The sequence below is a fragment of the Pleurodeles waltl genome, chromosome 12 (assembly GCF_031143425.1).
Source record: "Pleurodeles waltl isolate 20211129_DDA chromosome 12, aPleWal1.hap1.20221129, whole genome shotgun sequence".
Lineage (NCBI taxonomy): Eukaryota > Metazoa > Chordata > Amphibia > Caudata > Salamandridae > Pleurodeles > Pleurodeles waltl.
This window is the reverse complement of record NC_090451.1, coordinates 636,254,161-636,279,775: the sequence shown is the minus strand read 5'-3', so window position 1 is coordinate 636,279,775 and position 25,615 is coordinate 636,254,161. Positions and strand designations below refer to the sequence as shown.

The 25,615-nt window shown below is 43.9% G+C and overlaps 1 long non-coding RNA gene across 1 annotated transcript in view; it reads left to right on the top strand.

Moving 5' to 3' along the window:
- The window catches only part of LOC138268452 (uncharacterized), a 126,780-nt gene extending 101,483 nt beyond the window's left edge, over nt 1–25,297 (top strand). Inside the window, exon 3 of the long non-coding RNA XR_011200000.1 lies at nt 24,147–25,297. This is a non-coding gene — a long non-coding RNA (uncharacterized lncRNA). The remainder of the gene's footprint in view (nt 1–24,146) is intronic.
- Nucleotides 25,298–25,615: the final 318 nt, after the last annotated feature.

Here is a 25,615-nt window from a genome sequence, read left to right as displayed (position 1 = left end):
GCTAATTTACCTATTTTTAATTTTAACCAATATGCATCCTTAACAATTTGTGCCGCATTTTTTGGAAGGTCATAAGGGTCTGTCCAAAAGTGGGCCAACCCTAAATTGGTCAAACTATTTTCAACGTGATTGCACCATGAGATTTTCCTTATTATATGCGTACTGAGCAGGGCATTCAGCCATGTTCTATAAGGGTCAAAGATATCCATAGACCAAATCCTGATCCAATACAGTATTGGTGTTAAGGCGGCTATATGAGCAATGGAGTCTAAATTTAGGTCCATCCGGATAGGCAACGTAGGGGAACTGGTGGGTATTTTAAGCAAAGCCTTCATGAATGAGTTTTCGGCAAGCTCTAGGTCCCTCAAATTGCCATGCCCCCATAGCTCTGCTCCATACAAAGTGCCCCCTCTTGCTTGTGTTTTATATATTTCCATTGCGGGGGAAATTGCAAATCTAGGGGATCTATTAGCAAATCTCAAGACACCCCCGAGTTCTGTTTCAATCTCATGTGTGCATTGGATAGATGGGCCTGCCATTTATGCGTGCCCTCTAATCTGACTCCCAGATAATCAAAGTTGGCGACTCTCTCTAATACTTCCCCACCCAATAAGATCGTCTTCCTTATTTTTCGTTTTTTGTCGCCAAAAATCATGTATTTAGTTTTCGTGGTATTAACTTCAAGGCCATAGTCCTTACAAAAGGACGTGAACTTCACGAGTGAGTTGGCAAGGCCGGAGGCAGTTTGGGATAATAACAGAGTATCATCCGCAAATAGTAAACACGGAATCTTGGCCCCATCTAATTTTGGTGCATCATTGTCACAGGCAAGTAAGTAAGGGATGCATGTATTAATAAAGATTAAAAACAATGTAGGAGCCAACACACATCCCTGCCTCACCCCTCTTTTAATTGGGATCTCACTTGTTACCTCCTCGTTTACCCCCCATCAAATTTTTGCAAAACTCTCAGTATATAAACTTTTAATTAAGTTTAATAAGGGGCTCAGAAAACCGACTCCATCCAATACCTCCCACAATGTATAGCGCGGGACCAGATCGAATGCAGATTTAAGATCCACAAAGGCCACAAAAAGGTTTCCTCCATCCACATCTACAATCTTCTATTTGATCGTAAGAAACCTAAATATCTCATCAATTGTACTAATTTTCTGCCTAAAACCTGCTTGGAGATCCCTAAGCACTTGAGACTCTTCTAGCCATTCTTTGATCCTTATCAGAACCTGGTAGCAAAATATTTTTGGGAGATTGTCCAAAAGGCTAATTGGTCTATAATTCACAGGAGCAGCCCTATTCCCCTTTTTATAAATAGGTGCAATAATTGCACCCTTCCAGGAACGGGGATAAATTCCGCTGGCCAAAACAGCATTTGATATGTTATTGACATAATGGCCCCACATATCAAGATCAGATCTATATAGATCGGCAGGTATGCCATCTAGGCCAGGGGCTTTCCCAGGTTTTTGGGCCATGATGGCCATTCTAGTTTCATTTAATGTAAACGGGGTCAGGCTGTTGATGGAAGGAGAGTCTGATCCAATTACAACACTGCTATTAATTTCGGCGTCATACAATTTCGTAAAATGTGCCACCCAATTTTCCGGTGAGATGTGACAATCTGGTCTAGAATTTTAATTTCGCCCATTGGAAGCCACCAAGGACCAACAACGTTTTGAATGCTTCTCCTTGCCTGCTGTCAACAAATCCTGCCATAATGCTGCTTCCCAATTGTTTTTACAGGTCTTTATTGCTAGTGCATACTCACGCCTAGCACTAGTTATCAAAAGTCTATGTTTAGATTTAATTGCCTTTATCAAGCTACACTTGGACTCCCTGCATGCCTTGCAAAACCACCTATGACGAGGTCCAGCTACTGGATACTTATTTTCTCTAACAGTTCTAAAAAAGAGGTCCTTCAAAGTGGAAATGAGCTCAATGTGCAAAGTCATGACCTTATTGGGGGAATATATACAAGGATCCTCCACTAATTGATGGGTTGATACTAAATTAAGCATGATCCCCCACAAATTTCTTGAGTTTTTAAAACAATCCCATTTCAAAGCATGCTTATTTGAAGAAGGTACTAAGGGTGGAATAATTTCATTGATAATTTGCATGTCTGTTTTTTTAACAATGAGCCCATGATATGTGACTAAAATTGGAGCATGATCACTGTTATGCTGTTTTTCTACACAAATATCTTGAATAATATGCCATAGCCTCACGGCAATGACCACGTAATCTAGTGTACAACTATAAGACCTTCTAAAAAAAAAACGTGGGTTTGGCAGGAGAAACCAAAGGAAAACGCCCATTTCCTGGGCGAAGACCATGTGTTATCATAAAGTCTATAATCTGCAAAGCCCTACTACTTGATTTAGGCTGCTTCTACAAAGAGGAAAAAGAGGGAATATTCCATGATGCATCCTCTAACTGCGTAATCTCGGAAAATGCAGGATTCGGTTCAAGTGTCACATTTAAATCCCCCGCCACAAAAATAAAATGCGATGTTATTTAGTCTGACACCAAAGCATTCAACACCTGGATAGTTTTGGTCAGTTGGTTAGAAGGACCTGGTCTATTATAAACATTAACGCACAACAGGGACCAGCCTCGCTTTTGTTGAATAGATAGGGCCAGAATATCCTCTGAGTCTACTGAAATTTCTCTAATGTTGCCCAGATCTGAGCTCCTTGTCCATATAAGAAGCCCCCCTGCCGCTCTCCCCGCCAGAGATGGTCTAGCTTCTTTGCAGAATGCATTAAACCCTTGTCTGAAAGCATTGGTAGTTGACCAAATTTCCTGGAACAAGCAGATGTCACATTTGTCAACAAACTCCCCCCAATCTGAATCATCTAATTTATTGCAAATTCCAGCCAAGTTCCATGTCAGGAGCTTTGGGATTAGATTCTCCTGGGTTGCAGGGACCTTCCCCGAAGGTGACAAGCCACAAGGTCTGGCATTAATCTTCCTTGATGATGTTTTGGCCATAGGTGTATCTAGTACAACAGATGGAGACCCCCTCATCCTAAAGGAAGGGAGCTGTAGATCTGGCCCCCCTTCTACCTGTGAATTCGCAATACCAAGGGGTCCTCTAATATCCCAGTCAATTAGAGGCAAAAAAAAGTCAATCAGTATCTGAGGCAACAGGTGCTTGTGCTAGCCTCCTTGAAGTGGTCATTACGTTCTGGCAAACACACTCCTTCTTATTAGCTAGAACAGAAGTCTCCTCAGAGATGGCCAGGGAATTTTCTCTTTCAGGTTGTGGGCTATGATTTGAGGCAGGTAAATTCAACCTTATCGAAGAATTGTCTACAGGCCAGCAACTTTTAAAACAAATATTTGAGCCACTTTGCAAGGGGTTCCGCATTTCCAGAGATAATAAACCCCTTACCAACTCAGGCGTAAACAAAACTAACTTTATTGTATCCAAATGGCCCTCCAGCTCTGTATAGCGCTGTGCAGATATTATATCTGAATGTATGATGGAACCGCATTGTCTAGTGTACCGAATCCAATGTGAGACCTTATTTATAAGAGACGCCCTATCTTCATGGGCGTTAGGGGCTAAAGATGGAACTCTGCACATGAAGATTGGGTATCCACTGCCCTTGGACTGGTGTAAGGTTTGCACAATAGGCTGTTCCCATACTAATTTGGTACATGGTCGAGAAGACATTGGAGCACCTGAATACATTTTTGCGCTTGAGGGACTAATAAGACTAATCTGTGGGTCTCTAATGCCCTGATCAGAAATGCTGCTTACACAGGATAAAGTCTTCTTCCTGAAAACGAGTTCTTTGGTTGAAGCAGTATTAACATTTAATTCTGGCTTGTGCAAAATAGCAGTTTCCCTTAGATGGCTTATGGAACGGAGGAGGGACAAGACCTCTGCCATTGATGTCTTCAGATCTTTCACCTCTTATTTTAGATCCATAACGAGGGCGATCAAATCCTCCTGACAGTGGGAAATAAAAGGGGGATGGCTTGTGAGTCGTACACTCGAGTTAGAGTAGCCCAGTTTTTCTACTTGACCCTGGAGCTTTAGTAGTGAAAAGCGATTAAAACAGGGGATATCATGTACAGTCACATTACCTGATAAAATGTTCTCTGTGCTTGCCTGGGATATACATGATTCCCTGGCACTTATATTTGTTCCTTCAGCCTGTGCTGTCAATGGCCTCATAGTGGCACCACTATCGGGGATATTTCACTTGTTGTTAGACTTAATTGACAAAAAAGGAGTAAGTAGCCCATTTTTCTGTCGTTTCTGGGGGTCTTTTTTCTTTTTGGTCAGCAAAGTCTCCACTTCCTCAATGAAATTATCAATTTCATCAGTCACACAGCCAGATAAAATGTGGGGCGCTTGATGCAATTTGGGAATTTTAGTCTGGGCAATACCCCCCGGCGGGCTACTCCTTGCCTTACGCTTCCCTATTTAAGCAACTTGATACTACAAAAAGACAGCTATGCGGCGAGTCTCAATGGGTTTTATTGCACAGTACTTCAATATATTTCAGGGATGACTCCTACCTCAAAGCCACAAGGGATTGCCCAGCCTGGCCTCTTGATGGTCTCTGACGGGCCTGCCCTTGGCCCGCGCGCGTCCCGCGCTGTGGGGCAACGCGGCGCGCTATAAGTGCCCGCAAGTTAGTCCAGCCCCCAGCCGCCGAGATCCCTGGGACTCCGAGTCCCCGTTGCAGCAGGAGAAAGGTGGCAGCAAACAACAACCGGGATGCGGGGCAACGCGGCACGCTATAAGCACCTGCGAGTTAGTCCAGCTCCCAGACGCTGAGATCCCTGGGACTCCGAGTCCCCGTTGCAGCAGGCGAAAAGTGGCAGGAAACCACAACCGGGCTGTGGGGCAACGCGGCGCGCTATAAGCGCCCGCGAGTTAGTCCAGCCCCCAGCCGCCGAGATCCCTGGGACTCCGAGTCCCCGTTGCAGCAGGAGAAAGGTGGCAGCAATCAACAACCGGGCTGCAAGGGAGGTAATAGCCCATTCGAACTATCTGCAAAATCCACTTGTCCGTAGTGATGGCTTCCCAGTGGGGCAGGTGACAGCGAATCCTGCCGGCATCTGGATGGGAGTGAGGGGACGGACTAAGAGGGTTTGGAGGCTGCAGTGGGAGCAGGGGTGGACTGGGCAGACCTCTAGTACCCTGTCCCATGCCCACGTGGGATTCTGTGTCCCTGGCCACGCAGGGGATTGAACAACATGGATGGCATGATGGCTGGGTCTGGGACGCGACAGGGAGCCCCTTCAGTGGCCACGAAAGGGGCGAAAAGTGGACTGCTGGGGGCAAGAGGCAGCGGAAAGACCAAGGAACCGAGCCGTAGCCCGGGAATCCTTGAGTCTCTCCAAGGCATAGCCCGCTTTGTCTCCAAAGAGACGGGAGCCGTTAAAGGGCATGTCCATGAGAGACTGTTGGACATACCCCGAAAAAACAGAAGTATGCAACCAGGCTTGGCATCTCAAGTCCACCGTCGTAACAACCGATTTGCCCAGAGAGTCGGTCATATCCAGTTCACATCGGATTGTGAAATTTGCCGCATCTCTCACATCGTTGACACCTTGGAAGATTATAGCATGGGCCTCCTCCGGTATCTTCGGCAGAAGCTGCGCAACCGTATCCCACAGAGTGGGTATACTGGCCCAAAAGGCATGCAGTGTTCACGGACCGTGGCACGAGAATGGAGGAAGAAAACATCTTCTTCCCAAATTGTTCCAGCCTTTTTGATTCCCTATCCAGGGGTGCAGAAGGGAATGCGCCTGAGGAAGAGGAAGCCTGGATGACAAGACTCTCAGGCGTGGGGTGTTGGGACAGGAATTTAGGGTCGTTTGGGGCGGGACGATGGCGCCATGCGATAGTCCTATTCATAGGAGCCCCTGTGTTGGGTTTGGACCAACTACCCAAAAGGACATCGGTGAGGGCTTCATTGAATGGTAAAAGGGGCCCGATGTGGAAACCCCTGGTTGAAGCACCTTCATCAGGAGATTGGACCTGACCTCTAGGCCAAGGACCTCAGCCACCCTACTGACCACCATAGCGTAAGTCGCTCCCTCTGCCGTAGCCACTGTAGGAGGAGACAGCATGCCAGCGTCTGGAGAAGTGTCCAGTCCACTGGACCCACCCAATTCCTGTGCCCAGTCCAAATATGGGTCATCCTGGTATTCATAAGGGTCCAGGGACCCCTCCAATCCGTCTCAGAATTCGTACCCATAGGAAAAAAATCCAACCTGGGGTGAGTAGGCCCCATCGAGGACAGAGGTGGTGTCGACCCAAAAGCCCCTCACCCGAACCCTTTGAGACCGAAGGCGCTGTATGGAGGTCGGTCCACCCAAAAATGAGGTGCATGGCCTCATAGAACTCTTTAAGTTGGGCGAGGATCGCTCCGGCTCCCGGAAATTCGGGGAAGCGCGGAGCGGACCCCGAAGCAGGCTCTGAGGATGGAGGCCTTTAGCGTTGGTGCTCCTCCTGCGTGGCATCAGCCGAGCAATGGGGTGAAGTCGAAGGGCGACGGACTGCTTAGATTACTTATTTTTCTTACCCGTGCCCAAAGATTTGGAGGAAGACCAATGGTGGTGGCTCCGCAAACGGTCTCGAGACCTTCCTATTGAGTGAGACCGGGACCTACGCGTAGTCGAGTGCTGGGCTGTCATGAGTTTAAGAGAATGCTCCCTCAAGGCCTTAGGGTGCATGGCCCGGCACTTGGAACACGATTTTGGGTCGTGGTTGCGCTCCAGGCACCACAAACAAACCTGATGCGGATCGGTCACCGACATCATGTGGTGACAGTCCTCCCGCGGCTTGAAAACGGTCTTCGGGGACATCCTCGATGCAGCAAAAAACTCCCAGAAAACTCAATAAAAGGGTCGAAGTCGGTCAAAAAGAGACCAGGGTAGCTATCTCCAGATCAGCGTGTGGCGCAGAAAGAAAAGAACTGACGTCATTGCGCTAAGGCAGTGTCTATGTACTACTCCCGACGTCATCACGGCAACTATGACACCCGCGGAATCGACCGACACCCCCTACCGACGCGCAAGGGTATTGCTCGAATCAAAATCTCCGGATCCAGTCTGACACCTGGGGGAAATTCTAAGGTAAGGAATCTCCAACTAGAAGTCTCTATCAGATACTGTGTTTTAAACATTCTCGAAGGGGAAAGGGTCCCCTTGAGACCTATTTGCGACTGGGTTACAACCGATTTTGAGTCAGTGGTAACGTGCAAATGCGACCGTAGTTCCATAGCAAAATATTCATACTTCTAATTCTGATTTGGTATTTGGAAGGGACACCCTGAACATGCCGCTACCAAACACCGAATTGGTATGTATTCCCAATTCCAAACTGCAATTCAGTAACATGAAACCAAATCGCAATATAGGATGAATACATACCAAATTGCATGTTTCTGTTGCAAACCGCCAGATGCTGTGAAGAGGGCTGTATGTGACCTGAAGAATGCTTGATAAATCTGGCCATTGGTGACAAGCATTGATGCCATATTCTGAATGCTTTGAATCATGTAAATAGCTCACTAAGGAAGAAAAATGTAGCAAGTACTGAAATGGGTCAGTGTAGAAATAATGGTAACAGCAAAATGAGGCAGGTGGAAATGTCATTACTGTAGTCTTCACCAAGATCAATCAGTTTAGCCACATGGGCAGTCTCAGGGGGTCATTCCGACGCTGGCAGTCATGCACCGCCAGGGCCGGAGGAAGCACCGTCAACAGGCTGGCGGTGCTTCAGGGGCAATTCTGACCGCGGCGGTAAAGCCGCGGTCAAAAAAGGGAAACCGGCAAGCAGCGCCGCCATGGGGATTCCGACCCCCTTCCCGCCAGCCTGTTCCTGGCGGAAGAGGCTGGCGGGAACGGGTGTCGTGGGGCCCCTGGGGGCCCCATTAAGATTTTCAGTGTCTGCAAAGCAGACACTGAAAATCGCGACGGGTGCCACTGCACCCGTCGCACACCAGCAACTCCGCCGGCTCCATTCGGAGCCGGCTTCATCGTTGCTGGGGCTTTCCCGCTGGGCGGGCGGTCGCCCGCCTGCCCAGCGGGAAAGTCAAAATGACCGCCGCGGTCATTTGACCGCGGTACGGTCTTTTGACGGTCTCCGCCCGGCGCCCGGCGCCCGCCGCCCGCCGGGGTCGGAATGACCCCCTCAGTGCCTAAACCAGGTCTGAAACTCATCTGGCTAGCTTCAAGTAACTGGCGCTCTTTAACATGTTTAGAAAGCTGGCGAGCCAGAATATCTCACCAATTTTAGTGGCAGCTGACTAAAGAAGGATGAGCCTTTAGTTGGCTTTTGCCACGTGGCTCAGATTTGACTTCTTCTATACAAAGGGGTCTGACTACCCCTTTCTACTTTCCACTAGGGACAGTGCCTGATGAAAACAGGTGTTAAGCATGAAGGTAAAGGTAGGTGTAAACATTTAAAGTCCTGACTGGGCATACTCCATCTGTGGAGCCCGACCTTAGGGTGATAAACAAGGAGTAAACTGTCTCATTTTCCTTAATCATTGTAGAAATGTTTTAGGAATGACAAAACGGGCAAAGCTTGTAATTCTTCTTCAAAAGAAAGAATGAAAACCGTAAGTTGAGGAAAACAATAATGAATGGTCTTGATTTTTTTTTTTTTACAGAACAAAGGCCGAATTGTCACAAACAACTTTTGATTGGGAATAGTCATTTTGACAAAGGGCAGGTTGGTGACATTGTAGACTGACTGTAGACTGACTGACAGAAGGGCTCATGGGTTGGCGGTCTGAGAAACAGAATTAGAAAATGGGGTCTTAAAAGCAGTAAGCGAACATTTGTAATGCCCGAGTTGTTACTTTCAAATTCTGGTGAGTGTGTATGTACACATACATGTTTGTGGTTTGCTAAATGCAAAACAGTATATATTTTACCTACAAAGATGAAGGTTTACGGACCTGTTTCTATTCCCCTTACCTTGGTCAGAACTGCCAAACCTACTACCAGCCTGTCCTAATCTCTTTATAAAATGATGCTTTGCTGTTTGCTCAGTCTATTCTTGGTGTTTTCTTTAGCGCTATATACTGCGTGCTGGCCGGTCCAAAGGGGACTAGAAGCAAAGGCAGAGGTGAAACTAAGAGTTTCATTAAGAGTTTGGCAGAGCATGAGCACCACCAATATTCTGCAGTGCTACAAGACAAATGTCATCTGCACACAAAAGCTAAAGACTAAGTAATAACACTTTGTGGATGGCACCATATTACTTCACTGTATGCAGATGGTGCATATTTATTTATTCCTCAGAGACCCCTTAGCACATGCCACTATGGTGAAAGACGCATTACTGGATTCTGCCCAGCTTCTGGTTTGAAGAGTAACTGGGGAAAGTCGGGTGTCTCCTCCAAGACAGACTCTCATCGGAAGACTGGGATTGGTTTGGTGTAAATCTCAGGTGCCTGTCTTTTACCTTGATACACATAAGATAAAATCACAGTGGAAAGTTAATCTGCTAACGCAACTCATAGATGAGGCATGGTCAAGTATATTAGAACGTGTGAAGAGAGTAAGCACAAATCAACGCCTTAAATACTCACAGCTTGATTATGTCCACCAGATCGAGCTCGCCAGGTAACCCACAGCCAGGATATATCCAGGGACGTCAGATACTTACCACGTCGCATGTCAGCTCATGCTGACTTACCACATGGTGTGGGAATGTGTTGTACAAGAGTACTGGTTCCATATCATTCTTAAAATTAATGAGTCACGGGAACGCATTTACAGGTGCTCCTAGAATTCTGTTTCCTTGATAAAGCTCTCTAGAAGTAAACAGATTTGTAGATCCTGCTCTAGTTTTAGCAGAATGTAAAATGGCAATGAAATGAAACGCAGGACGTGCCCTCAGTATGGAGGAATGGCTGTTAAATGTGCGAAAGTGGGCTGGTGCAGAGGTCGCAGCTATAGCTACACAGCAAAGAGCGATGGGCACACCCATACCACGTGAAGAATGGACTGTACTCCTAGTCAAACTAGATGGTAAATATGACAACATGCCCCAGAGAAATGTTACCCATGCAGTAGATTTAAAAAACGTGTCACCTCCGTTGATCAGTTACAATATGCTCATTGTGGATCCATACTGAAAAGATAAATTTGTGAGGTTATTTTTTTTAATAAAAACCCCTGCAATCAGTAAGCACTTATAAACTATAGTCATGCAGATGTTTCCATATGTTTCCTTTCAGTGTTCACATTTATAGTTTAACAACATACTTTGATCGTATGAACAAACTCCCAGCGGATGGAAAATTTATGGTATATAAGGTAATTCTTCGTGGCGTTGAATGTTCTGCTAATGCCTGCTGTTAGCTGACAGCTACTGTTCTGTAAGCCTCAGTGTCCAATGTAACTGAAAATGACCTTTCCAGTAATGTCCATTGGGAGATTTTGATATACTGACCCTTATAAAGGGCTATTTAAACCTAACTCTGCAGAACTTCTGCCCCACTAAACTCGCTGTTCCCTTGCTCTGTTCAGAGTTGGTGGAAGTGCCATGTTTACAACGCTGGAGCCTCTGCTGGCTCTTCTGATGTAAACCTCTGATCTTGTGGCTCATCTGCCAAGGGGCTTCCAAGTCACAATGATGTCCGTCCAACCATGCTGAGAGTGCTCTACCATCAATCTTTTTCACTGGCCAAGACATGGTGGATACAGGCAGGGAATATGCAGAATGGCCCCCACACACAGAGAGAAATCGAACTATGCTTCAAGCCACCAATGTTTTGTATCGAAAAAACAAAATCCCACTTTACTTTCTCAATACAAAGAATTTTGCAAAGTGAGGGCATTAAAAATAACGCCCGATCAGCAACCCGGCAGTGTCTGAAGGCGAGGCCCTGCTGTGGCTGCCCTCACAGCACAGAAATCTCAGCCAGGCTATCTCTAAATACTACATGAAACCATGAGGTACATAAGCCTGAATAAACAAAGCCTCCTCCTGCTGTAAATGGCTTTTGGATGACCTCAGTGGCTGAAGAGGCAGGGTATATTGAGAACGATGTCACCAATCTTTTTCAACTTTATAATAACAGTTGCACTACTTTTTGTTTAAAAAAAAAACAAAAAAACTTTTCCAGTACACATAATGCAAACCTTAACCCTTTCGCTGCCAGGCCTTATGCCCCCCATCAGGTGCCAAGCCTTTTTTTGGCTATTTGGGACAGTTTGTGCTTAGGCCCTCATAATGTTTTGTCCACATAAGCTACCCATGCCAAATATGCGTCCTTTTTTTCCAACATCCTAGGGATTCTGGAGGTACCCAGAGTTTGTGTGTTCTCCTGGAGGAGACCAACAAAATTTGCCAAAATACAGCTAAAATGTATTTTTCAAACAAATGGGAAAAAAGGGGCTGCAGAAGAAGGCTTGAGGTTTTTCCCCTGAATATGGCATCAACAAAGGGTTTGCAATTCTAAAACCTTCCCAGCTTTCAGGAACAGGCAGACTTGAATCAGAAAAACAAATTTTTTTTTACACAAGTTTGGCATTTTACTGGGAGATACCCCATTTTAAAAAAATGTTGTGCTTTTAGCCTCCTTCCAGTTAGTGACAGAAATGGGTGTGAAACCAATGCTGGATCCCGGAAAGCTAAACATTTCTGAAAAGTAGACAACATTGTTAATTCAGCAAAGAGTCATTTGTGTAGATCCTACAAGGTTTTCTTACAGAAAATAACAGCTAAAATAAATAAATATAAAAATTGAGGTAAAAAAAAAAAAAAAGCCATTTCTCTCTACGTTTTACTCTGTAACTTTTTCCTGCCAAGTCAAATTTTCAAAAGCAATATACCATTACGTCTGCCGGACTCTTCTGGTTGCGGGGTATATAGGGCTTGTAGGTTCATCAAGACCCCTAGGTACCCAGAGCCAATAAAGGAGCTGCACCTTGCAATGGGTTTTCATTGTATACCGGGTATAGAGCAATTCTTTTGGTGAAATGTAAAGAGTGAAAAATAGGTATCAAGGAAACCTTTGTATTTCCAAAATTGGCACAAGATAAGGTGTTGAGAAGCAGTGGTTATTTGCACATCCCTGCATTCTGGGTTGCCCATACTAGCATGTGAATTACAGGGCATTTCTCAAATAGACGTTGTTTTTACACACTGTCTTACATTTGGAACGAAAAAATGTAGAGAGAAACAAGGGGCAATAACACTTGTTTTTCTATTCTGTGTTTCCCCAAGTCTCTCGATAAAAATGGTACCTCACTTCTGTGGGTATGCCTAGTGCCCGCGACAGGGAATGAATGCCCCAAAACACAACACGGACACATCACATTTTCCTAAAGAAAACTGACCTGTTTTTTGCAAAGTGCATAACTGTGGATTTTGGCCTCTAGCTCATCCGGCACTGAGGAAAACATAGCACATCTGGACATTTCTGAAAACTAGACACCTAGGGGAACCGTGAATGGGGTAACTTGTGGTGCTCTCACCAGGTTCTGTTACCCAGAATCCTTAGCAAACCTCAAAATATGGCACAAAACCCCACTTTTCCTCACATTTGGGTGCTGCAAAGTTCTGCAATCTGAGGGGAGCCACAAACGTCCTTCTATCCAGCGTTCCCCCAGATCTCCGGATAAGAATGGTATCACACTTGTGTGGGTAGGCCTAGTGTCCGCGACAGGAAATGCCCCAAAACACTATGTGGACACATCAAAATTATCGAATACTAAACTACCTGTTTTTGTGGGGGCACCTGCATTTTTGGTTGTGGGCTCAGCAGCCATCTAGGAAAACACACCAAACCCAAACATTTCTGAAAACTAGACACCCGAAGGAGCCCAGGGAGGTGTGACTTGTGTGGATCCCCCTGTGTTTTCTTACCCAGAATCCTCAGCAAACCTCAAATTTAGCTATAAAATCACATTTTCCCACATTTATGTGTGGGAGCACCGCACCAGCACAAATTTCCTACCACCCAACACTCCCCTCAGTCTCCCGGTAAAAATGATACCTCAGTAGGTGGGCCACGTGCCTGTGACAGGGAAGAGCCAAAAATAAGTTTGAAAATGAGGGGGAACTAAAGCGGGTCCAAAAGGGCAGTTTGAATAAAAACGTTTTTAGGCTGTTAAGCGGGGCAGAATTTTTCACCCAGCAATAGATGGGACAATGCTGGGTGACAGGAATTTTGTGGATTCCTGCAGATTCCGGAAGGTTCATTCACAAAAATGTGGGGAAAATGTGTGATTTCAAGCAAAAGTTGGAGGTTTGCAGGGCATTGTGGGTAACAAAATGTTGTGGGGTGCATGTGAAGCACGCCACCCAGATGTTTAGTTCTCAGATGTGTCTAGGTCTAGTAGATTTTTCTACATGGCAGCGTCCCAAAGTCCAAAAAGTGCAGTCCTCACCATTTCAAGTGGGACAATTTTGACAGTTAGACAAGCTCTCATGGCCCAAATGCAAAACCAAAACCGCAAATAATCAAATGTCCTCTTGCTTGCTGTGGGATAAGATGTTTTAGTGTGCGAGGGAGATTTGAAAGACTGTTACCCCCTTCAGTTGGGGGGGCCATAACCATGCCATACGGGTTGGTAGCCACCACCCCACAATTTTTTTTTTAATTCACTGGCATCTAGTAGGCTTTCTGCCCCCCCCCACTCCCCCTCCACCGGGAGTGGATTGGGAGTAATTGCCCCATCTGCCCACCACAGAACAACGTTGTCCCCATTTAGCTGGGGTGGGGGTATGGCCATACCCCCACCCTCTTTTTTTGAAGAAAAAAAAATCTTCTCTGGTGGCCTTTCTGTCCCTCTTGGGGGCAGATGGGTCTTGCAAACATAGACCGATCTGCCCCGAACAGGGGCAGAAATGGCCAACAGTAATGTGCCCCTATGGGGAGCAACCCTTGCGCAAGGGGTTGTCCCCCCCCCAAACAAAACACACACACACCAATCGCTGGTGCCTAAGTGGTTTCTGCCCTCCCCTGGGGGCAGACTGGCCTAATAGAAATAGGCCGATCTGCCCCCAAGGGAGGCAGAAATGGCCTAAAATAAATTTGACCCCCGGGGGAGTGACCCTTGCCTAAGGGGTCACTCCCCTTGTGTGAAACTTACTAACAAACAAAAAAAATCCCTGGTGTCTAGTGCTTTCTGCCTTGCCTAAGGGGTTGCTCCCCACCTGTAAAACGAAAGAAAAAAAAAAAAAACAACAACAAAATGATCCCTTGTGTTTAGTGTGTTCTGCCATCACCGCTCCCCCTCCCCCGGGGACAGATTGGCCTGATTAAAATAGGACAATCTGCCCCCGGGGGTGGGCAGAAAAGGCCTAATAATAAACTGCCCCCCAGGGGAGCGACCCTTGATCAAGGGGTCGCTCCCCTTCATTCATAACATAAGAAAAAAAATCCCTGGCGTCTAGTGGCTGCAGATAGGCCTAATTCAAATAATAAATTGCCCCCCAGGGTCGCTCCTGTTCATTCATAACAAAAAAAAATCCCTGGCGTCTAGTGGCTTCTGCACCCCCTGGGGGCAGATCGGCCTAATTAAAATAGGCTGATCCGCCCCAAGGGGGGCAGAAAAGGCCTAACAATAGATTGACCCCCTGGGGAGTGCCCCCCCCCAAAAGGGCCGCTCCCCTTATGTAATAATAAACACACAAAAAACAAAATTCCTGGTGTCTAGTGTGCATTTCTGCAGCCTGATCGCTTCACCAACCAAAATTCAATTCTGTGATTGGTTACACACACACACACACACACACACAGACATCGGGAGTGGATGCACTGCAAAATCCTTGGTACGAGGCTGTGGTTGGGGCCACATTTCTGGTGTGGCCAAGCACACATCAGCTAAAGAACTGTGTATGTCCTGGAAGTTGCAGAAGCTACACAACGAGGTTAGGCAAAGACTGAATCGCTTTTAGCCCAATGGCTGTTGGATATCTGATCTGAATCCCCAAAATATATACACTTTTCACAATGTTTTTTGATCCAGAGTTATAATACCATATCACACCCATAGAGTAAATATTATGGTGGTCATTACAACCCTGGCGGACGGTGTTAAAGCGGCGGTAAAACCGCCAACAGGCCGGCGGTAAAAAAATTGGAATTATGACCGTGGCGGAAACCGCCAACAAAGACAGCCACTTTACCACTCTGACCGCCACAGCGGTACAGACAAACAGCGCGGCGGTCACCGCCAACAGACAGGCGGAGGACAATGTACCGCCCACAGTATCACAATCTACCAATCCGCCATTTTTTCCGGGGCGGATTCACCGCGGATAAAAACACGGCGGAAACAGCCATTTCAAAGGGAAAACGCTCACCTCTACACACTCCAAGAGGAACGACGAGACCATTTAGCCGGAACTCCATATTCTGCCAGCGATAGTCTTCCTGCTCCTATACAAGGATCATCAACGCCAGCGGCGAAGACCACGGTGAGTACTGCACCTACGACATAGGGGAGGCAAAACACAGGGACACACACAACCAACATCCCAACCCCCACCCCGACCCTCACCCACTACAACACACACACCAATGCATATCCAAACATTACAGTAACAACCCCCAACCCCCCCCGGAAGAATGCAAAGACAAAAGGAAATGAGTGGAACCATTGTAATATATCAAAATACAGTAATCAAATATATACATATATATACATATATATATACAGGGAGTGCAGAATTATTAGGCAAGTTGTATTTTTGAGGATTAATTTTATTATTGAACAACAACCATGTTCTCAATGAACCCAAAAAACTCATTAATATCAAAGCTGAATATTTTTGGAAGTAGTTTTTAGTTTGTTTTTAGTTTTAGCTATGTTAGGGGGATATCTGTGTGTGCAGGTGACTATTACTGTGCATAATTATTAGGCAACTTAACAAAAAAAATATATATACCCATTTCAATTATTTATTATTACCAGTGAAACCAATATAACATCTCAACATTCACAAATATACATTTCTGACATTCAAAAACAGAACAAAAACAAATCAGTGACCAATATAGCCACCTTTCTTTGCAAGGACACTCAAAAGACTGCCATCCATGGATTCTGTCAGTGTTTTGATCTGTTCACCATCAACATTGCGTGCAGCAGCAACCACAGCCTCCCAGACACTGTTCAGAGAGGTGTACTGTTTTCCCTCCTTGTAAATCTCACATTTGATGATGGACCACAGATTCTCAATGGGGTTCAGATCAGGTGAACAAGGAGGCCATGTCATTAGATTTCCTTCTTTTATACCCTTTCTTGCCAGCCACGCTGTGGAGTACTTGGACGCGTGTGATGGAGCATTGTCCTGCATGAAAATCATGTTTTTCTTGAAGGATGCAGACTTCTTCCTGTACCACTGCTTGAAGAAGGTGTCTTCCAGGAACTGGCAGTAGGACTGGGAGTTGAGCTTGACTCCATCCTCAACCCGAAAAGGCCCCACAAGCTCATCTTTGATGATACCAGCCCAAACCAGTACTCCACCTCCACCTTGCTGGCGTCTGAGTCGGACTGGAGCTCTCTGCCCTTTACCAATCCAGCCACGGGCCCATCCATCTGGCCCATCAAGACTCACTCTCATTTCATCAGTCCATAAAACCTTTGAAAAATCAGTCTTGAGATATTTCTTGGCCCAGTCTTGACGTTTCAGCTTGTGTGTCTTGTTCAGTGGTGGTCGTCTTTCAGCCTTTCTTACCTTGGCCATGTCTCTGAGTATTGCACACCTTGTGCTTTTGGGCACTCCAGTGATGTTGCAGCTCTGAAATATGGCCAAACTGGTGGCAAGTGGCATCGTGGCAGCTGCACGCTTGACTTTTCTCAGTTCATGGGCAGTTATTTTGCGCCTTGGTTTTTCCACACGCTTCTTGCGATCCTGTTGACTATTTTGAATGAAACGCTTGATTGTTCGATGATCACGCTTCAGAAGCTTTGCAATTTTAAGAGTGCTGCATCCCTCTGCAAGATATCTCACTATTTTTGACTTTTCTGAGCCTGTCAAGTCCTTCTTTTGACCCATTTTGCCAAAGGAAAGGAAGTTGCCTAATAATTATGCACACCTGATATAGGGTGTTGATGTCATTAGACCACACCCCTTCTCATTACAGAGATGCACATCACCTAATATGCTTAATTGGTAGTAGGCTTTCGAGCCTATACAGCTTGGAGTAAGACAACATGCATAAAGAGGATGATGTGGTCAAAATACTCATTTGCCTAATAATTCTGCACTCCCTGTATATATATATATATATATATATATATATATATATATATATATATATATACACACATTAAACAAAATATACACCATGATTAGTAGTGCAGGTAATGCACCATTCATTGTCCGTGGACCACTGGGCCCAAAATGCATGGGCGAGGCCCACACTAGATACCTGATCAAAACAGAGAGAACACTGCAGGGGCATCAGATAGAAATACAACAGGCACCTCAGGGGGAAGGAAAGGGGGGGGCACCTCAGCCGGAGAGTGCACCACGCCAGATCCACGAGGGGGCTCCATGCCCATTGATGTATCCTGGGGAGTGCAAAGCCAGTGTCTCTCAAGTCTCTACAGTGGGTGGGTTGCCCACTGTACCAGTTGTTTATACTTTTATTTTAAAGTGGAGGGTTGGAAGAAACATGACTAGGAGGTGGAAGCAACACGGGTTGATGGACAGAAGTAACGCAGGGGAGCGAGTGGGTTGGTTGGTCTTTAAAGTGGACAGGCGAAAGCAGCACAGGATGTGGAAGTGAAAGAGAGGAACATGGAGCTGGTGCGGAGTAAGCACTTGGGCAAGAAGGCAACACAGGCGGACTAAGGGAGAAGCACATGAGTAAGAGAGGAACACAGAGCCATGCGGTGGAGAGGGCAACACATGAGCAAGACAGCTTAAAGGGACCTATATTGTTATTCTTCTGTTGCCTCCAGACAGCTACAGTATTAGGTTGTATCCCAAGGGAATAAAGGGCAATAATTTTACATGTCCACACTGGAGGGATACAGCCTGCAGATACACCCATCGTTTGCAGACTTAAAGCCTGTCTTCACTGTTCACCACTCATTCTGCAAATAACTGCCTAGTTCTACAAACACTGAGCCCCTATGGCTTTATACTTTACGTTCCACAATATAAAGAAGGCAAGAACCTAATCATGGGGCACTGGTGTGATTTTACAGATGAGAGATTAGTTTATCTTCCCTACAGAGTGCTGTACCCTGTGCTGCTGATTATTTTATTTATTTATTTTTTTGGAATGCTGTTGCGGATTGCCCTTTGCCCATATTTTGGAATGATATGTGCGCTTTGGTGAAGCTACTAAGCATTTGAGCCTTGTATCTGTTGCAAAATGAAATGAAAGAGCACATTCTGTGGACTCACCTCATGTTTCTTGTGGATAAAAACAAGGCAGATCTGAAAAGCCTGAAAGGACAAAGGGATGGCTTTTCTAGGTCATGTTAGGATGTGTGCTTTTACAATCTTGCAGAGAAATATACAAGCAGCAAGACAACAGGCATTTTATGCAAAGGTGGGTATCTCAAAAATGTACACTCTCCCTCCAAAAATATAAGTGATCCTCAAAAAAATGAATTACACCTTTTTGCTTGCAGGGATATTTATACATCAATGGAGGGTATTGGAAAATGGTACTATTATGAGATAGCCTCAGTAATGCCATCCTGCTCTGTAATGTTTTCTGAACATCACTGTCCTCCTCCACTGAGCTCTACAGTCATGCTAACCCACTGTTGGAGGTATTTTGTCTTTGTAAGAGAAAAGCTTTAAAAACAAAAGGGTGAGGCACTCAGTGTACTCCCTTTGTGACCGAGGATATAGCTATTACCTCTTGAACCCATGTTATGAGATGACTGGCTTTGGTGCAAGCATGATTCTAATCCAGTGGCATGGTCCTTTTTAACATTATCCCTGTAGGGGGAACTGCCCGCTAGCTCTCCTGGGATGAAAGGTTTGTTCTGTCCTCATCTCAGGAGTCTCTTGTACTCATTGTGTCTGGGAGTTGTATGAGGTATGAATATTTGTAAATGTTGGTGAGCTGTGTGGTTCTTATGTAGCACAATAAATGGTGTTGATCAATTTAGAACCCAGGTGTTTGCGACCTTTTAACCTTTTTGAAGGTTTGGATAATTTCGGACATGCTGCCTTTCCAAACCGTAGTTTATTTTCCTGATATCTTTGTATCGGGTGTGTGTGTGTGTGTGTGTGTGTGTTAGTGTGTGTTTTTTGGGGGGGGGGTGGAATTCTATAGGCCATACCTTTTGTCCAGATTAGCTTCCCGTTTCATGGGTAAAACTCAACCAGACCGTTTTAGCCTATGGTGAGCCTATCTTCAGTATCAAAGGGCTATGGTCGAGCTCAATACACAACATATATTAGACTAGTAAGAACCAATCCGGAGAAGACTAGCCAGGAGAAGGACATCATGAATTTTTAGGATTAGGGGAACATAGGGACTTCTCTAGAACCATCTTCCAGCCTTAGTTACCTAGTGGCGTAGAAGTACTAGATAAAAGTTGCCTATAACCTAAAGAAAAGTGGGTAGACCATGAAAATGATTTCTACTGTGCAGCCAGAAGCTACAAAGACAAAATATAAACATGGCGTGATCCAGAGCAACTAATATACGACTGTGCCAAAGAAATGTAAAACAGTGTTGTTAGATGTGACAGTAAAGGCTGATACTAAAGACCATGCCTAAATATACCCAAGTGCATGGTAAGGATTCTTTAAGATCACAAAATAGAGGTAAGCTGCTCAGTCACAGGATATGCTTAAAAATGCTGCCACACAGAGAAATTACACCAAATGGTGTTTGATGAAAAGGAAGATGCATATAAACCAACCACTGCACAGTCCTCACCTAACCGTGTTCAACTGGATTGGACAAGAATAGAGTGCCTGTATACATGCACCAAAACTAATACCAGAAGCATTGTGAAAGCTTTGGTGTGGGAGTGCTTACCTGGGTTCATGATTTGTAGAACACAGTGAAAGAACCGCAGAGACCAAAATGGAATGGCTAAGAAATGGTGAAAAACCCACTCGGAAAATTTCATCAATCAGGTTCAACGTATTGTTTATTGTATAAGTTCTTCTTTAACACATAGATGTTCAACAAAAATTCTTCCAAAAGACAGCCAACACGTGTTTCGCCCTTTATTGCAGGTAAGCCAGGGCTTTCTCAAGGCAAGACATATTGGATAATGGCATCTTCTGATACAAATATCAGTTCATATTGATCGGGCTAAGTTGAAAGCTGCTTTAACTCGCGTTCTGCGGTAAATCGCGGAATTCTGGTTGAACATCTATGTGTTAAAGAAGAACTTATACAATAAACAATACGTTGAACCTGATTGACGAAATTTTCCGAGTGGGTTTTTTACCATTTCTTAGCCAAGTACTTCTATATGAGGAGGGTTAGGGCCCAGACCCTTTGGTGATTAACTCCCACTATTTCACAACGGCATTCTTCACAGGAAGTTTCTCGTTTGGACCCTTGTATTTTTAACAAAACGTAATGGCCCAGGGCAGAAATGCTTAAAAAGAGCAACTGGTTAAAGAAGCGTAGTGCCTTCAGCTATTATGGGTGCAATCTTAGAAGAATAGGAAGTGGGGTAAAAAAGAGCATACTTCTAGTTTGTGAGCTACATTGGAAAAACACAAATGAGACAATAAAATGGGTTGAACCTGCTGGTAATTTAGAGGGTGGAATAAACAAGAAGCAGCGCTTTGGCTAAAAGCAAAACGTCTTTTTTTGGCCTCAGAAACACTCATTATTAAAAAGCACATATGGCTGTAGCAGTCACTAAGTTTTAAAGGAACTACTTTTTATGTGGATGTGCTCCTTTTGAAAAGGAAGAATACGGTCATTCACAAATTAGAAGTGGCTTAAGTGGGCAGACCTATTGCCCCATGCTCTATGCCGTAGAAGAAAAATGTGAATGAGACAATAACAGACGGTGGAGGAATAGATTATAAAGGAGTATATTCTACAGTAAAATCAAAAGGTCTTGGCTAATGCCAGACCTGAAAATAGTTACTTAAAAACCGCACCCCCTCATTTCAGATAGTGCTCCAAAACAGCACACAAATATTGACCATGAGTCACCAACCACCAATGCCACTGCACTATGGGTCACCTATAACACTGTACTCCAGTTTGATATCCAAGTTACTCCATTTTGTGCACTTGCTCTCTGGGGGCTTCAAAGTCAAACAGTCTGGTAGTGGTTAGAAACTCAGCCATAGCACAACACATTGACTGACATCCTATAACACACTGTGCAGTCAGTGCTCAATCTTTAGAAACGATAGGCTTTTATTTATAGGTAAGCTAATGAGCAGTTAATGAAAAGCTATAGAAAAGCAGAAGGTGCTATAGCCTTCTGAGGCCAAAATGTGGCCTTGAAGGTTTTTACAGTGTTTACTTGTAGGAAACTGGTTTCTGTAGCAGTATTCTTAACTGGTGGTCCAGGGAACCCTGGCGGTCTGCAAAGCATACTCTGGGGATCCGCTGCTGCTTAAATTAAATATTAACAGATTAATAAAGTATTTATGAATAAAGAAGCAAAATATAAAATCATACATTTTAAAACATTCTCTGAATGTTAACATTTTATGAATAAAATATTGTTTGATAAACACTTGTTTCCGTATTTTTGTGTGTATTGTTTTGCAATTCAAATCATTGAAAATGTGTAAGTCGGTCCACAGCTTCCAGTAATGACTCAATAAGGGACCCCAGATTCCAATAATAATTTGCTTGGAGTCCCCAGGTTCCAGTAAAGATTAAGTGGGGATCCGCAGAAGTCAAAAGGCTAAGAACCACTCTTCTATAGTATTAGGCCAATGGCTGGTATTATGTTATGGTGAAGTGCTCGGATCATACTGGAATGTGCAAATTTGTTTGGTCTTATAGTGTATAGTGTTTACAAATAGTCTTTGGACATCCAGTTAATGGATCCAGTGTGGCAGATAAAATGATGAGAGGTAACAATCTTGCACTATGTCTAGCACTCTGGGTTCAATTGGAAAACTAAGTGGGCTAAAGCCTCATTTGTTGATATTAAATTTGTGTAGATACAAAATCAAAAATCTTACTAAAAAACAATATCCAACCTTTCAAACAAAGACCCCACCAGGATGAAAATAATGATGGTGTCAAGGAGCGAACAGTCGTCTTGTGGATCTCCTGTGGTTACCAGGTTCAGTTAACCAAGATTCAGTATGCAACAGTATTGGACAAAGCCAGCAAACAACCTAACCTGTTGTAATGTTTTCAAAAGGTAACATTTGTAGCAGTGGATTGCAACCCACTCTGGCATGCCTCTGGATAGTTACTTATAGGACCTGTTCTAGCAACTAGCAGACCACATTTTAAATTTTAATGGGTAGGAACAAACATGGGACTGGAGACACTCACTCGACCCCAGTGCTTCTGCAGTTACCAGTAGGGACTGAACTTTAGGATTAGAGACCAACCACAACATATTGACTAAATGTGTAAGGGCTTAAAAGATAGTTTAACCACTTCCCGATTTGAGCCATTTGTCTCCAGCCAGTGAAACTGAACACCATTCCTGGTGGAGTGAACATTCTGAACTTGCTCTTAGTCATAGTTCTTCATCTCTGTGATCTTAACACTGTTTGCTAATCTGATGGATCATCTTGTGAAGTTTCACTGCAGACTCAGCATTTTGGCCCATTCAGGCAGTCAGTACACGGGAGTGTGTTTCTGTGAAATTGCTTAGTTAGTTGAACATCATTTTAAAATAAAAAAAGTGTCCTGCAAGTAAGTGCAACAAACAGCAGGTTAAAGAAATGAATTTGACATTCCAACATAAGGGTCCGATTGCTTGATTTATGTTTTTTCCCAGTAAAATTAACAAAGCTTTAAATGCACATTTGTCGATAAGGGTTGTAAATGACTGCTGAGATCACCTCATAGTAACCTGTACAAAAAAACTTAATACAGGGTGTACGTGTTGTAAGCTACCATAAGTAGCTAATTTGGTAAATACAAGCTCAACCAGATGTGTGTGTTTTTTCTCTAAAAGGCGTTTTTCTATGTAATGTGATCTACACCACTTCATATCGTTTTTGTGTATAATAATAGATTTTATTTTTGGCGGTCATGCAGGATGTAGTTATTTCCTTTTTCTCTGAATTATACTTCCTGGTTACAGAAAAGAAGTAGGTGTCAATACTAATAGGAGAAATGTTATTTCCAAACTCCTGGATCTTTGCCACTACAGTCACCTTGAAGTCACCCTTACTTTTATGCCGGCTGACAGGATTACCGTAGATCTTGCTTCAAAATGAAAACATAGCTATAATGATGCTGGATAGAGTAGACAGAGAGAATTCACAGATTTACATAGTAACTCGTTAAACCCTTTGTTCAGAGGCACTTAAAATTCGTTTTGTTTCTTTTTAGCTGCTAGCAGTAGCTTTTTTTTTTACCTCCAACTTTGGGTTTGCACCTTCTACCACTTGCCAAAGAGAGGTCATTTCCAATGATAAACTGGCATCCTTCACATCACCAAAATGCTCTATAACTTAGAAATGCTGTCTTGGTGAGGCCTCTGACTTTTTTCTGCTCTAGTGTTTGGTTGGTACCATGCAAATTAGATTCTGGGGCTTGAGACCAGTTGTAGTTGCGTTGCTTGTAAATGACCAACAGGCAGCTTACTTCTAGCTTTCTCAGACCGAAATCTTTATTTTCCTAAAAGTCCTTATAGATTACAATGGGATAATTAAGAGCCAACACTTGCAGGTCTCATTTACTTCCTCCATCAATTGCTTGTCTGTTTAGAAAACTGCTTCATAGAAAGAATTGGTACAGCTTGATGTAAAACAAATTGAGGTGTATTCGTTCTTTTACAATGGACAGTCGTAGTACAAAATCAAAGTGCCATTTAAGAGGTAAAATCAATGTTTTTTCAGAACCTGAAAATCTTTGTTTCTGATAGCACATTCATCCAAGAAACGCACGTTTTGTTTGTTAGTTTAGCTCAATGCTACAGCCGTTGCTCTTCATTGATCTTAGGTTTTAGATGATGCCATTTTATTTACTTACTGTGACGCCAGTTAGAAACAAAACTTATTTTCCCTTCTGCTTCCAGGGGACCTTGGACAATTCACAGATGTCTTGAAGAACAAGGATCAAATTGGCACGGATTTGAAGGATTCCTCATCTATTCTGGGCATTTTCTTCCGAGGATGGTTTTCGAATCGATAGACTTTACAATGCGACCCAGGTGAACACCTGGCCTTTCATTTTATTGAGAGGATCATGTGTTTTTAAAAAAGTATTGAGCTGTGGATAGTGCTCATTATAAACAAAACTCTTGAGAATTTGCTACTAATTCCAAGGAAGAAGAAAGCATGCCATGGATGCAAAGTGGAAATTATAGTCTGAACAACAGACTGTCAGCACAGCAAGGACCTGATATTGAAACCTTCCCATCTGGTGTCCTTCAGCTGGGGGGGTTCAGTAATCACTCGCCATCCATTTTTGTTTTTCTTTGGATGTTGATCGCTAATGTTGCATCTTTTTTGCTTCCAGACCAACTGCATATCTTCTAAGCAGCAGCTCTTCTCTCTTTGCTATGTGTTGCTACTCAATTCACATAGTTTGCTTTTTCCCTGTACGATCCTATTTGCTGATATTTTTCCCAGCCCCAAGAGCTGATGTTCAAAATGGCTGTGCCCTAAGCCAGCAGGACTTTTTATGGTAGTTCACTACCCTTTCTTACCAAGACTCTAGATTAACCCCTAAACCCCTAAACCAGACTGATTCTTGAATCAGTTTTAGAATCCTAAGTGTACTCAAAATAGAAGGCCTTTTATGTGACACTTGGGGAACGTGCATTCTGTCCAGCCTCTCACCCATCCGCCTAACAAGCAAGACATGGCTGAATCACAACCACCATTGTTCAGAACAAAGACAACTACTTTGAACTATCCTTACTCATCATATGGGAATCATTTACTTCCATTTTCTTCATAAAAACGACTTTACCTCTGTGATACAACGGGCACAAACCTTTGGCTTAGTATTTATTTATTAAGTCTTGAGCATTCGCTCTGTGAAGAGAAGCTGTGTCTTGTGCCCAGCGGCAGAGCTTTGTTTGACATTTTGAATGAATGAATGACAGACTTCAGTAGGAAACGTTTTAATTAAAGCTTTAATCACAGTTGTGTTTGGACCCATGGTTTGTGTTGCACCCTTGTTTGTAGATTTACGTTTCACAGCCTAAACATTTAAGTGTTTGTGCGTTTCATTAGCCATGTTGAAACGTTTTCTCATCTTTTTAGAGATAAATAAGCTGAAATATATTCAACATGCATCTGTACAGTAGGTTTAGTTCCAGCATAAATGTTCGTAGATAAATACATCACAAACAAAGCGGGTACTGCATACACAAAATCCATGCTACGTACATTGGGGATGTCACATATTGTCTGTTCTATCATTAGTGCACTCTATCTGTTATACTGTTTTATTACCCAGTGATTTATGAGAAGGGCAGGTGTTCGAAATATGTCTGCTGTAGTCATTTTAGGATTAGGTTTTCAGAATGGCTGATAA